The sequence below is a fragment of the Giraffa tippelskirchi genome, chromosome 2 (genome assembly GCF_054371585.1).
Source record: "Giraffa tippelskirchi isolate mGirTip1 chromosome 2, T2T-mGirTip1v1.2.pri, whole genome shotgun sequence".
In the NCBI taxonomy this organism is placed as follows: Eukaryota; Metazoa; Chordata; class Mammalia; order Artiodactyla; family Giraffidae; genus Giraffa; species Giraffa tippelskirchi.
Window position 1 is genome coordinate 226,306,086 of NC_137276.1, and position 14,647 is coordinate 226,320,732.

Below are 14,647 nucleotides of genomic sequence, written 5' to 3' on the forward strand. Positions count from 1 at the left end.
CTGGAGTCACAGACATAGGACATCCTGATACCCCCTCCCACTCTCTTCCCACCCACCGCCCTTCATCCCATCTCTCCCTGCCTCTGCCCCACCTCCCTCACCTCCAGGGCCTGGACTCAGAGCCACACTGGATCTCCTGTCTTCCCCCCAGGCCCTCGGTTCCTTCCCTTCTCTCAGCTCTGTCTTTGAGGGTTCCTCTCTAGCATGCTTGTCCCTAAACCCATATCCTGGCCGTCAGTGGTTCCTTCTTTAGAGCTCTCTTTGTCAAGAACAAACATGGCTGCACTTCTTACCAGACTGAGGGTTCCTTTCTCGTTGTATCTTAGTGCCTAGAGTGGTTTCCAGCTTAATAATGCATGCATGTGAGGGAGACGGGGGAAAAGCCCTGACTCTCACTTCTACAGCAATATTCCACTGAATCTGTGTCTCTATATTAGATAGATCGATAGAAAACTAGATGCTAGTTAAATAGACAGATGATAAACAGATGACTGATAGATACATACATACATACATACATAGATGATAGGTTGATAGAGTTAAGACCTTGGACCCCGGAGCCAGGCTACCCTCTCAGTCTTACTTTGACTACTCACCAGCCTTGCATCCTTGGGCTCATTTTATGAAATCTCTGAGCCTCATTGGATGTCTGACAATGGGCTATGGACATAGGTTTCCTGGGAGTAGGTCCACTCCTTACCAGGGTGGAGGAGAGGAGAGGTTTGGGTTGCAGAACCAAGGCATCCTAACCCAGCATCCCCTGCTTGAACACTTAGTTTAGAAAAGTTAATTTCCCAAGGTGGATTACTTTGGGACTGAGAGGGGACCTTTACCTAATTCTCCTCCAGATGCAAACCTAGGGAAGGATATGCTGGGAAAAGAGACTCCAAGGGGATGGTTGTTAGGGTTTGGTGCAGCTGGGGCCCCTTGACGTGGGACATGGGACGAGAGACCTTACTTTAGCGCAGAAAGAAGGCCCGTGCTGAGTCCACCCTTGCACACAGCAGATCACTGTGTTAACTCAGAGACCAAAGTACTTGGGTGGGGCTGACACTGGGTTGGGAACTGGGGGCTGTGAGATTGGCAGTGATGTGAGACAGAGGTGTTTCTTTCCTCTTTTCCCTAAACTCATGGCACACATTTCATAGATAATTTTGGTTCCCAGGCAAAAGGACAATTCTTAATCCCAGGATTAAAAATGTTCACTTTAGGATTTTTGCACTGATGCTCAATTGATGAAAACAAGCGTCATTGCAAGGAATAGAGGGCCAGCCTCCTTAATATTCACTCAGTTAACAATGATTACAGGATTTGATTTTGCTCTTACTTTTCTTTGTCAAATAGAATTGATAAAGAAAATAGAATAGAAACAATAGAATTTTTCTGTTTTTCTCTCTTTTATTAAAAAAATGAAAACCTTTATTTTTTAGAGCATTCTTACTTCCACAGAGATAGAACTGATTTCTGTTGTAGCTTTTAAATGATTCCAGTTTCACAGAAAGCGTCTCCAATCTACACACTTGTATTTGTGCCATGGCAATGGCACCCCACTCCAGTACTCTTGCCTAGAAAATCCCATGGATGGAGGAGCCTGGTGGGCTACAGTCCGTGGGGTCGCTACGAGTCGGACACGACTGAGCAACTTCACTTTCACTTTTCCCTTTCATGCACTGGAGAAGGACATGGCAACCCACTCCAGTATTCTTGCCTGGAGAATCCTAGGGACGGCGGAGCCTGGTGAGCTGCCGTCCGTGGGGTCGCACAGAGTCGGACACGACTGAAGCGACTTAGCAGCAGCAAATTCCATTCAGTTTTACTTTTTAAATTTTCACACAGAAGAATAAAAATGGTTTTTAAACATCAGTAATTCATCAAAAGCTTGTTGGGCAACAGTGCAGCTATTGAGTCGGAAATGTGGGGGCCTTCATTTTACAGAATGAAGACAGATTATTGTTCAGATTAGAATGCTTCAAGAAATTAACCAAAATCACAAACAAAATATTAGCAAACAGACTACAGCAATGCATGAAAAAAAGAATGTAACTTGACAAAACAAGGTTTATCCAGGGTGTGGAAAATTTGTTGATCTTTCAAAAATCAATGTCATGAAGAAGAAAAACCTTGTGACCATATTAATAAATGCAGAGAAAACATTTGATGAAACTCAATACCCACTTTATTCTATTAAAAAAACAGTAACAACAAAAAGCTCTCAGCAAAGTAGAAAATCGAGGAAACTTCCTCTCTAATAAGGGTTATCTATCAAACACTTAGAACTAATATCACACTTAATAGTAAGATACTGGATGCTTTTCCTCTACAATCAAGGCAAGGATAATCACTCTCATCACTTCTACAATGCAGTAGAAGGGCAAACCAGTGCAGTAAGACAAGAACAAGAAATCAGTGGCATATGGTGCACTGGGACAACCCTGAGGGATGGGATAGGGAGGGAGTTGGGAGAGGGGTTCAAGATGGGGGACACATGTACCCTCATGGCTGATTCATGTCAATGTATGGCAAAAACCACTACAATATTGTAAAGTGATGCATCCAATTAAAATAAATTAATTAATTAAAAAAGAAACCAATGGCATAAATATCAGAAAGAAAGAAGGAAAACTATCTTTATTCACAGTTGACATTGTGTACATGAAGCATCCAAAGGAATCTACAAACAATTAGACTTTTTTAGTAAAGTTGCAGGATAAAAGGTCAATGGATAAAGATTAAATTGTATTTCTCTATACAGACAAAGTGAAAGTGAAAGTGAAGTCGATCAGGCATGTCCGACTCTTTGTGACCCCATGGACTGTAACCTACCATTCCCCTCCATCCATGGGATTTTCCAGGCAAGAGTACTGGAGTGGGTTGCCATTGCCTTCTCCAGAGGATCTTCCCAAACCAGGGATCGAACCCGGGTCTTCCACATTGTAGGCAGATGCTTTTCCATCTGAGCCACCAGGGAAATACAGACAACAAATAATGGGGAAAAATTAAAATAAACTACCTAAAGTAACCTAAGGATCAAATACTAGGAATATATTTAAGTTTAATGAAAGATATGCAAACCCCTATGCAGAAACTTATAAATGTTACTGAGACAAATTAGAGAAGTCTTAAATAAATGAGGAAATATATCATGTTCATGAATTGGAAGATTTAGTATGTTAAATGTCAGCTTTCCTCATATTTATCTATAGAGTCAATGCAAACCCAACGAAAATCCCAGCAGGAATTTTTCTAGAACTGAATAAGCTGATACTAAAATATTTACAAAGGATCCAAAATGCCAAAACAATTATGAAAAAGAAGAACAAAGTTGGAAGAGTTCTGCTAATTTTAAGACTTATTAAAAAGCTATAGTAATCAAGAAAATGTACTATTGCTATAAGCATAAAAAATAGATTAATGGAACAGGATAAAGAGCCCAGAAATAGACCCACAGTGGTTACTGGGTGACATATAGACCCATGGTCAATTGATTTTTGACAAAAGTGTCAATGCAATCCAATGTGGAAAGGCAAACAAATCACATGTCAGTAAATGTTAGGAAAAAAATGGTGGAAAACTAAATATTGGCATAAGGAAAAAATGAAACTTGACTCCTACCTCACACTGCACATATAAATTAATCTGAAGTGGAAAATTTAAGAACATACATAAATATCTTCACTTTGTAGGCAGGCAAAGAAGAAAATCACAGAAGGCACGACCGACAAAAGCAAACATTTGTACACTGGACTTTACCAAAATTAAAAACTTGTCATCAAAAGAAACATCATCAAGAAAGTGAAAAGTCAAGCTACAGTTTGGGATAAAATATTCAAGAAGGATATGTCTAAAACAGACTTCATGTAGAATAAATAAAGAGTTCCTACAAACCAATAATAAAAATCCCAATTAATAAAAAATGGACAAAAGTCTTTAACAAGCACTTTCAAAGGGAGATACCTAAATAGCCAAGAAATACATGAAACGTGTTCAGCATCATTAGGCAACAGGGGAGTACAAGTTAAACCACAATGAGATACTGCAACACACTCATCAGAGCGCCTAAAATTACAAGACTGACAATATATAGTGTTGGCAACCATATATCATTGGTGAAAACACCAAACAGTAAAAATTTAGTTCAACGGAAAATCCACTTCTAGATTCACACCCAAGAGAAATTAATACAGATTACACAAAAAGATGTGTCCAAGAATGTTCATTATAGCTTTATTCATAATAATTGGGAACATCAACCAGAGAGTGTATAAACAAATTATGGAATACTTTTATAATGGAATACGACTCACCAATCAAAAGGTACAGATTCTTGATGCCAGCTGAATGGATGAATCAAAAATAATTCAGCACAAAAAGTCAAACAAATGAATGCATACTTTATGATTCTATTAGAATGAAGTTCAAGAGCAGGCAAAACTAGCTTATGGTGATAGAAATTAGAATAGGGTCTGATGATTGGAAAAAAGGCACAGGAGAATTTTCCAGAATGATGGAAAAGTTTTCTATCTTGCACTGAGTGATAGTTGCATGGGTTCACATTTGTCAAAATTCAAAGAGCAGTAGACTTAAGATGTGGGTATTTAACATTGTCAAGGAGTGCTGTCAGCATAGAAGAAACAAAGAGAGGCCGAGAGAGAGTAAGGGAGAGAAGGGTATTTCAGGAGGATTGGCTCTTATGTTAATTAAGTAACAGAAAGTTAAAACAGTCCTTTCCCCTCTTGGGTTATAAGCATAAAGAACAAACTCTGAAGTCTCTACCCTATGACTTTTTGTTCCTGAATGACTTAAAGTTTCTTTTAAAAAGTAAACTAGGGAATAATGGTTCTCATTGGGGTAGAAACTCATCAGACTTGATTCTAGGTTCATGTCAGGCAAGAGTTTCCAGCCTTTGGGACAGCCTCCCCACATGCCGGGTCCCTGGTGGATCTCTAATAAGTTGGCAGTTCTGCAAAGAGACATTTGCTACAATCAGCTTCCTTAACTTGAAAGCCCCAATGGCTGAAGTTAATTGTGCTGGCACCTCCTTGGCCTCCCTGCCTTTGATAGGGTTCTTTTTTGTTCCAGCTATGCCACAAGAGACATTTTACCAGGCCTTTCCCAGCAAGAAATAAAATTACAAACATATTGGAGATGTCCATTTGTTTTGTTTCTAAGGAAAGACTGCTTATGACTGAACTCGGTGATAGCCACGAGTATTAAGTTGCAGTTGCTGCTGCCGTGGCTACAAGGGGAAGCAAGTGGACTGGGTAATCTCTTCAGAGAAATTGACATCAGGATTGGGTAAAAATGTTGGGTGACTCTAGGCAATGTGTCAATCAACAGTTCTTATTTATCCTGGACACCTGATATTTCTTTACAAAATGGACAAAAAAGGAAAAATACAATTCTCAGCAACTCTTTGTACCCACGAAAGTAGAGACAAAATCCATATTAACCCATGTAAACAAAACTGATACTTCTGAAAAATTCAAGGGTTGGGGAACAGGTACATGCTTATCTTCAGGGCATCGGGCATCTGGTGACTTGAGGATGAAGACCACCTGTGGAAGATGGTCGGTCAGAATGACAGATGAGCCTGCCTCCTTGATAACATTGTTGACCTGCCTACATCTGGTCTGCTCACTCCAACAAGAAAATTAAAATAAGAAAATTTTACTTTTTAAGGTATAGTCAAGTTTTCTGTCGCTCAATACAAAACGGATTTCTTATTGAAAAAGATTCTTTCACAAATAGATAATCAGGAGGCAGATATGGCATATTATTTATTTTTTAAAAAGCATCAAAAAGTCGAAGACGGTAATCTTATCTACAATTCTTCCCCCCTTCATGCACCCATGCACTTTTCCATGCCACCTGGCTATTCCTCTCACTTGTGGCAGCACCAAGTATTTTCTTGACTCATTGACACAAGGCTTGACCATGAATTTTCTCAGGTCTGAAATGCTGGTGGATGTAAATGAGCAAAGGCTTTAAATGTGGTTGTGGGTGGGGCTTGTTCTACTCTGAGAATGTGCCCCTGGAGGTGGCTGTCCTGGAGTGATGAGAGACGAAAGAGATAGACCTGACCCAACCTTCAGCTGAGAGCCCATCCCACTGCCCTGGCCCGAAGAAGAGCCACCTAGGAGAGTCCAGCCCAGATCAGCGAGCACACGATCAGCTGTATCTAGTAAGCCACTGAGTTCTGGGATGTTCTGTTTTGCAGTAATATTGTGGCTGATGAAGTAATACTACCCCTACAGTTTTGTAGCCTAATCTTTCAGTTGACGATATACTGTAAACACAAATGTGCTTCTACATCTAAAAGATGTATAATAGTCCATAGTATAGAATATCTAATTTTTTCATCAATCCCCTGTAATTGGAGAGCTGGGTCCAATTATTTATTAGGATTTTGCTAAGAAATAAAGCTGTCACAAACATCTTTGTGTAAGTCACTATACATGTTCTTATGTTCCCTAGAATAAACCTTTAAAGAATAAATTCCTAGAAGTGGAATTGCTAAGTCAGAAAAGGTGCACATGTTAAGGCTTTTCATACATGTTACCACATGGTCCCACTAGGAAGACTGGAACAAGTCATGTTTCTACCAGTAAGGAATGAAAGTTCTCATTTCCCAAATCTTTCCAGGATTAAATATTATCATGCTTATCATTTTTGTACCAAATCTTGATAGTTGGATGACAGTGACTCTTTATTTTCTAGTGTTACATGGATCTTTTCTTATTATAAAAGAAATGCAGGTTAAATATGGAAATATAGGTGTGTGAAAATAATCAAATACGAATCACCGAAAAGGCCATTTCCTAATGAAACTCAATGCTAACATTTTGTATAAATCCTCAAATAGTTTATATATGAAATATATACACTCATGATTTGTTGTTGTTTAGCTGCTAAGTCATGTCTGACTCTTTTGCGATCCATGGACTATAGCCCACCAGGCTCCTCTGTCCATGGGATTTCCCAGGCAAGAATACTGGAGTGAGTTGTCATTTCCTTCTCTGGGGGATCTTACAGGGATGGAATCCACATCTCTAGCATTGGCAGGCGAATTCCTTACCACTGAGCCACCAGGGAAGCCCACTCGTGATATTTACGTGTTTTTGCAGGTATAAACGGAGAAACTTGGTTCCTCTCTCTGTAATGGAAATAAACTTGATCTTGAGCCACTTATCTAACTTGGGAGAAGAATACACTTAAATTTGCTACCTATTAAGGACTGAATGTCTGTGTCTCCCCCCACCACCTCCCCACCTCCAGCTCATATGTCAAAGGCTTGATTGCCTGTGTGGCTGTATTCGGAGTAAGGAAGCATTAAGGTTAAGTGAAGTGGTAAGGATGGGACCCTGGTCTGAATAGAGTTGCTCTCTCTCCTCAAATGCACAGAAAAGAGGTCATATGAGCACATAGCAAGATGGCAGCCATCTGCAAGCCAAGGGAAGAGGGCCTAGAGTGAAATCGACCTTGCCAGACCTTGATCTTGGATTTCCCAGCCTCCAGCTGCTGCTGCTAAGTCGCTTCAGTCGTGTCCGACTCTGTGCGACCCCATAGACGGCAGCCCACCAGGCTCCATCGTCTCTGGGATTCTCAAGGCAAGAACACTGGAGTGGGTTGCCATTTCCTTCTCCAGTGCATGAAAGTGAAAAGTGAAAGTGAAGTCTCTCAGTCGTGTCCAACTCTTCATGACCCCATGGAACTATGAGAAATAAATTTCTGTTGTTTAAGCCACCCAGTCTCTGGTTATTTGTTATGGCAACTTGAGCTAATATAATACTTAAATCATCATTTGATAATTTCAGGTTTAAAGACCTTCTTTTGATTACTCTTTCAGATAAATGGGGGCTTCCCTTGTGGCTTAGCTGGTAAAGACTCCACCTGCAATGCGGGAGATCTGAGTTTGATCCCTGAGTTGGGAAGATCACCTGGAGAAGGGAAAGGCTACCCACTCCAGTATTCTGGCCTGGGGAATTCCATGGTCTGGATAGTCCATGGGGTCACAAAGAGTCGGAAATGTCTGAGTGACTTTCACTTTCAGATAAATAGTCAGTTTTTCAGTATTTCTCCCTACTTTCTTTTTCTTCCCACAGGAGTAACTGCTTCCTCATTTTCCCACAGGAGTAACTGATGGTCAGAGATAGTTCCCAGTCTCACAGCATAGGACTGACAGCATCTACTCTTTCTCCACCTTCTGTCTTCCTGGCCTTCTCTAAGTCCCAGATCATCTCTTCTGCTCATGGCCATTTCAGCTGGGTCTACGGAGCTGTGGGCTTCCCAAGTGGCTCAGTGGAAAATGCAAGAGATAATTTGATCCCTGCATCAGGAAGATCCCCTGGAGAAGGAAACGGCAACCCACTCCAGTACCCTTGCCTGGAGAATCCCATGGACAGAGGAACCTGACGGGCTACAGTCCATGGGGTCATAAAGAGTCAGACATGACTTACCAACTAAAGGACAACAAGAAGGGAGTTGTGTCTATGACAGTCTTGGGTGCCTGCTGGCTGACTCTCGCTGCTGATATCTGTGGTTGCTGGGAAAGTCCCTACTTCCAAGATTCCCACAATCAAAAGTCAGCATCTTGTGGTCTCCACTCTTGTCTTGCCCACGAATACTCGCGGCACTTCTGCAAGCCCTCAGGGATGGATGGGGCTTCTGAACACCCCGCTCACGTGCTATAGTCAGGGGGTGTAAATGAAGGATTAGCTAGGTCCTCACTTTTGCACTTGCTTCCTCAGATTCTGCTAATCACCTCACTGGGAATCAGGCTGCCCCAACAGTCTCCTTTCTCCCAAGGTACCCAGATTCCCCTGGGTCTGTCTGAGTACTCCTGCCATTGCCTGTTCCTTGGCTGCCCAGACTCAGCAGGATGTGGGTGCCAAGTGCCTCTTGAGGCTCCTTCCCTCATTCCCTTGGAATTCTTTTCAGGTTCTAGAAGGGCCTTTCCTCTTCCTATGGGCTGTGAACTTCTCTTATGTCATAGCCCACACATCATGACCTACTCTGCGGCCTTTCCTCAAAGTTTTAATTTCTGTTACATAAAACACAGCCTTGGGAATGCTAAGCACCGCATTTGCTTTCTCCTTTGAAAACTTGGCTTTCAAGACTACAGTCTTCATTCTTCCCCAGCTGGTCACCAAGTACCTTTAAGCATTTACTTTGAAACATCCAGCAAACTGATGATGTTTCTTCTGAGCAGTATCCATTCTCTTCACAAAGCAGTGAATCTTTCAGCTTCAGTAAATAGATGATCACCCAGCAAGTAGGAACAAATCATGTCTTAATATTAAAGAAATGTAATTCCCATGACCCATGATAAATATAATGGGTTGGCCAAAAAGCTCATTCGGTTTCCCTGTACCCTCTTACAAAATGCCTGAACAAAACTTTTGCCCAACCCAATATATGGACAACACTAACCTTTTTTTTTTTTTTTAAAGGCTGTATCTTCTTCAAGAAGTTCAATATTCCATTATTAATTCAAACAAGCTTGTTTCTCTGTGTTGCTTTTCTCTGACTGTAATTCTGAGTCCATGTCCTGCTGCACATGGGCTGGAGGCTACTCCCCAAACTGGGACATCCCAGGTCAGGGTTGGTGCTGGGGCCTCTTTCCAAGATTGTGATGGTTTGCCATCAATCTTTGATGTTCTTAGGCTTGCAGACCCATCACTCCAATCTTCTGCCTTCACAGGGCATACTCCTTGTGTCTCTTCACAAAGTCTTCCCTCTTTGCATACCTGTTTATGAGTGTGTGTTGCTGTTGTTCAGTCTGTAAGTTGTGCCGACTCTTTGTGACCCCATGGAATGCAGCATGCCAGGCTCCTCTGTTCTCCATTATCTCCTGGAGTTCACTCAGATTCACGCCTACTGAGTCAGTGATGCTACCTAACCATGTCAGCCTCTGCCGCTTCCTTCTCCTCCTGCCCTCAATCTTTCCCAGCTTCAGGGTCTTTTTCAACGAGTTGACTTTTCACATCAGGTGGCCAAAGTATTGAAGCTTCAGCATCAGTCCTTCCAATGAATATTCAGGATTGATTTCCTTTAGGATTGACTGGTTTGATCTCCTTGCTATCCAAAGGACTGTCAAGAGTCTTCTCCAGCACAATTCAAAACCATCAATTCTTCAGCACTCAGCCTTCTTTATGGTCCAACTCTTACATCCCTGGCAGGTGAAAAGTGTGAAAATAAAAGTCACTCAGGCATGTCAGACTCTGTGACACCATGGACTATTTAGTCCAGGCCAGAATACTGGAGTGGATAGCTGTTCCCTTCTCCAGGGGATCTTCCCAATCCAGGGATCGAACCCAGGTCTCCCGCATTGCAGGCGGATTCTTTACCAGCTGAGCCACCAGGGAAGCCCAACTGGAAAAACCATACCTTTGAGTGTCTGTACCTTTGTTGGCAAAATGATGTCTCTGCTTTTTAATGTGTTGTCTAGGTTTGTCCTAGCTTTCCTTCCAAGGAGCAAGTGTCTTTTCATTTCATGGCTGCAGTCACTGTCCACAGTGATTTTGGAGCCATGTGTGTCTGTATCTGTATCTAAATTCTCCTTTTTTATAAGGACATCAGGCGTATTGGATTAACTAAAAATTCCATTCTAACTTGATTACCTTTATAAAGATGTTGTTTCCAAATAAGATCACATCTTGAGGTCCTGAGGGTTAAGACTTCCACATATCTTTCTGGGAGGGGGACACAATTCAACTCATAACAGTTGGTCATCTGAGTGGCACAGTTACATTTAACAGAGGCTTCCGCACGGCCACTGATGGGAGGATACGAGCTATCCGTTCTCCCTTCTACCACCCCCAGGCCAGGCGGTATTCCCCTTCAGTCACTTCCCTTGGGAGCTGTTTTCTTCAGAGAAACACAGGACAAGGCCAGACCTCAAAGCTCTATTGATATTCAGAGATTCATACTCCCTCATCACTATAGAAGCCTCATAGCGCTAAATTGTATTCCTTTTATTTATTTTTTTAAAAAAGCCTTATTTATTGGCTGCACTGGGTCTTCATTGCTGCCCAAGGGCTTCTTCTTTCCACTAGAGAGTGGAGGCCACCCTCTAGCTGTGGTACACGGGCTTCTCATTGCGATGGCTCCTCTAGTCACACTGCTCGGGCTCAGCGGCCCTGCAGCATGTGGGATCTTAGCTCTTGGCCCAGAGATCGAACCCGTGTCTCCTGAACTGGCGGGTGGATTCTTAACCACTGGACCACCAGGGAAGTCCTTAAATCACTGCTTTTAAAAAAAGTGTAGTCTGAAGCAGGACAAGTATGTCTAGGGAAGAAAGCCCATGGACCTGAAACCAGTGGCCAGTGACCGTTGTTTTTCAACCAGAGAGGAAGCTGATGATAAATTTTAACAACATAGAAAAATTTCCAGAAATCAGGCCAGCAAAACTCAAGCGGGAGTATCATGTGCCGCTTCTTATAAACGCTTCTTGTTGTCATTAATCCCAGTTTTAATTTCTAGCCTTATTAAAGACTTAGGGCTTTATCTCCATATCTTCCCCCTGGAAAACCAGATGCATGTAATGATCTTTGTTTCTGTAATTTTCCCAGTGGTCACCGTGTCTGTGCTGCTTAATCTTTTTTATTTCCACGTGGATTAATGAGCGCTGGGTGACTCCATCTTTGTCCCCCTGACGAGTCCCATAGACAAGATCTTGTGGATTTGGCATCATTTCTCAGAGCTAGATTTTTACCATGAAGACAAGTACTGAAGTGAAGGGGGCCAAATACCCATTTGTTGAAATGGATCAGAACAGAATCCAGTGTCACCATGCCAACATCTCCTCATGAATGCATTTATGTTCCACCCATGGACCTCATCCGGACACCTGTTCCAATGACAAATATCCACAATATCACAGAATAACAGGGAAAGAGCAATGATCATAGTAGAGTCTGAGACAATATTGACCTCAGAGATGATTTAATCCAGCCTACCTGGCAACCCACTCCAGTATTCCTGCCTGGAAAATCCTACGGACAGAGGAGCCTGGCAGGCTATAGTCCATGTGGTTGCAGAGTCGGATATGACTGAGCACACACATACGCACCTTAAACAAAACAAAACTTGTAAAGATGTGGATGGACCTAGAGTCTGTTACACAGAATGAAATAAATCAGAAAGAGAAAAACAAATATTGTATATTAACACATACACGTGGAATCTAGAAAAACGGTATTTTGTTGTTGTTCAGTCACTCAGTCTGACTCTGTGACCCCGTGGACTGCAGCACTCCAGGCTTCCCTGTCTTAAACCTATTTACAGGGCAGGAAGAGAGATGCAGACATAGAGAATGTACGTGTGGACACAGTGGGGGAGGGGAGAGGGGAATGATTTGGGAGATTGAGAGTGCCGTATATACACGACCATGTGTAACATAGATAGCTAGTGGGAAGCTGCAGTATAGCACAGGGAGTTCAGCTCTGTGATGACCTAGAGGGATGGGATGGGGGTGTGGTCCAAGAGGGAGGGGAATATGTATGCATATAGCTGATTCACTTTGTTGTACGGCAGAAACTAACACAGCATTGTAGAGTGATTATACTCCTCCGTGCCTCAAAATGCCAACACAGGACAGAATGAAACACCAGAGAGGTTGTGTGATTTTCCACAAGACACAGAATGAGTTTAGGAAAGAAGAGATTCATCCTTAATCTAATGCCCCCATTGACTGTAGCCTAATGACGTTATTTGCAACCAAGGGTGAATACTTGTTTTTCATCCGCTTTAAGAACACGTGCAAAGTTGTTGTTGTTAGTCACTCAGTCGTGTCTGACTCTTTGTGACCCCATGGACTGTAGCCCACCAGGCTCCTCTGTCCATGGGATTCTCCAGGCAAGAATACTGGAGTGGGTTGCCATTTCCTTTTCCAATGTGCAGAGTTAGGGGACTAAAATTTCAGGTATCTGCCAGGGACATGTTTTTATGCTATGAGAAGAGCAGAAATCTTGATAAATATGTACTTCATAGGAAGGAGGGCTTAACATCAATTTTATTCATCATCCCTAATGAAACATTGTATATACTTGAATGAGAAAAAAAAAGAAGAAATATTTTTCTTTCCCATCAAAAAAAGTCTATTTGAGAATGTTTCAAAGAATGTAAATAATATGTGATGTATTTTGGAGAGGACTTCAGGCACTTGAACAGAGAAGTAGCAAAAAAAACCACAAAGCTTTTAAAATACACCATTTCACTACTATATATAAAATAGATAACTAATAGGGAGCTACTGTATAGCACAGGAACGCTACTCAACACTCTATAATAGCCTATATGGGAAAAGAACCTAAAAAAGAGTGGACATGTGTATATGTATGGAGCTCCCCTGGTGGCTCAGTGGTAAAGAATCCATCAGTCAATGCAAGAGACTCAGGTTCCATCCCTGGATCAGGAAGATCCCTTGGAGAAGGGAATGGCTACCCACTCTAGTATTTGTGCCTGGGAAATCCCAAGGACAGAAGAGCCTGATGGACAATAGTCCACAGGATCTCAAAAGAGTCAGACACAACTTAGCAACTAAAATAACAACAACAGCAATATGTATCTGTATAACTGAACCACTTTGCTGTACATCTGAAACTAACACAACATTGCAAATCTACTATATGCCTATAAAAATTAAAAAATAAAGTATATGATTAGTAAAAGGCAGGGTAAAGTAAATGTAAAGTAAAGTGAAGTCGCTCAGTCATGTCCGACTCTTTGTGACCCCATGGACTGTAGTCTACCAGGTTCCTCCGTCCATGGGATTTTCCAGACAATACTGGAGTGGGTTGCCATTTCCTTCTCCAGAGGATCTTCCCAACCCAGGGATCGAACCCGAGTCTCCTGCATAGTAAGCAGATGCTTTACCATCTGAGCCAAAATCAGGATACAAGCATGCTTTTGGAATTAAGAGAAATAAGAATGTTTTAAGAGCTTTATTCTGGATATTCATGATGCATTGGCCACAGTTAAAAGTATTTAGGATCTATATGAAACTCCTACCTTTCTTGCTCCCCTAAGCTACTGAGGGTTGTCGGTATTGTCATGAGTACTATGGAATTTCAAGGATAAAGTTGGTGCTCCCGGGGCATGGAGCTGAGGATTTGTTGTTGTTGTTTAGTTGTGAAGTAGTGTTTGACTCTTTGCGACCCCATGGACTGTAGCCTGCCAGGTTCCTCTGTCCACGGGATTTCCCAGGCAAGGATATTAGAGTGGGTTGCCATTTCTTTTTCCTGGGGATCTTCCCAACCCAGGGATAGAACCTGTGTCTTCTGCACTGGCAGGCAGATTCTTTACCACTAAGCCACTTGGGAAGCCTGGAGTCAACCATATATACAGGGAATTTCTTTAAGGACGAAAAGGATGGTAGTGATAAGGCAGTTGGAATTTTACAAATAGGAAAAGAATATGATATAGAAAATATAAATAAGGACGCAGGATTATAAATAGTGCATTTGATGAATAGGAAAGAGTTGGCTTCAAAGAGGACAACTTGAAGGCCAGGCTTTCACTGGCTGATTCATCTTTCTTGAGTCAGAGTAAGAAGGCTGAACATGGGGGTGAAAAGAGGGGTAGAAATGGGTGGCTCGGACCTGGCTGGGGAAGGACTGTAGAAACAGCAGTGCTGAAGGCTTATAAT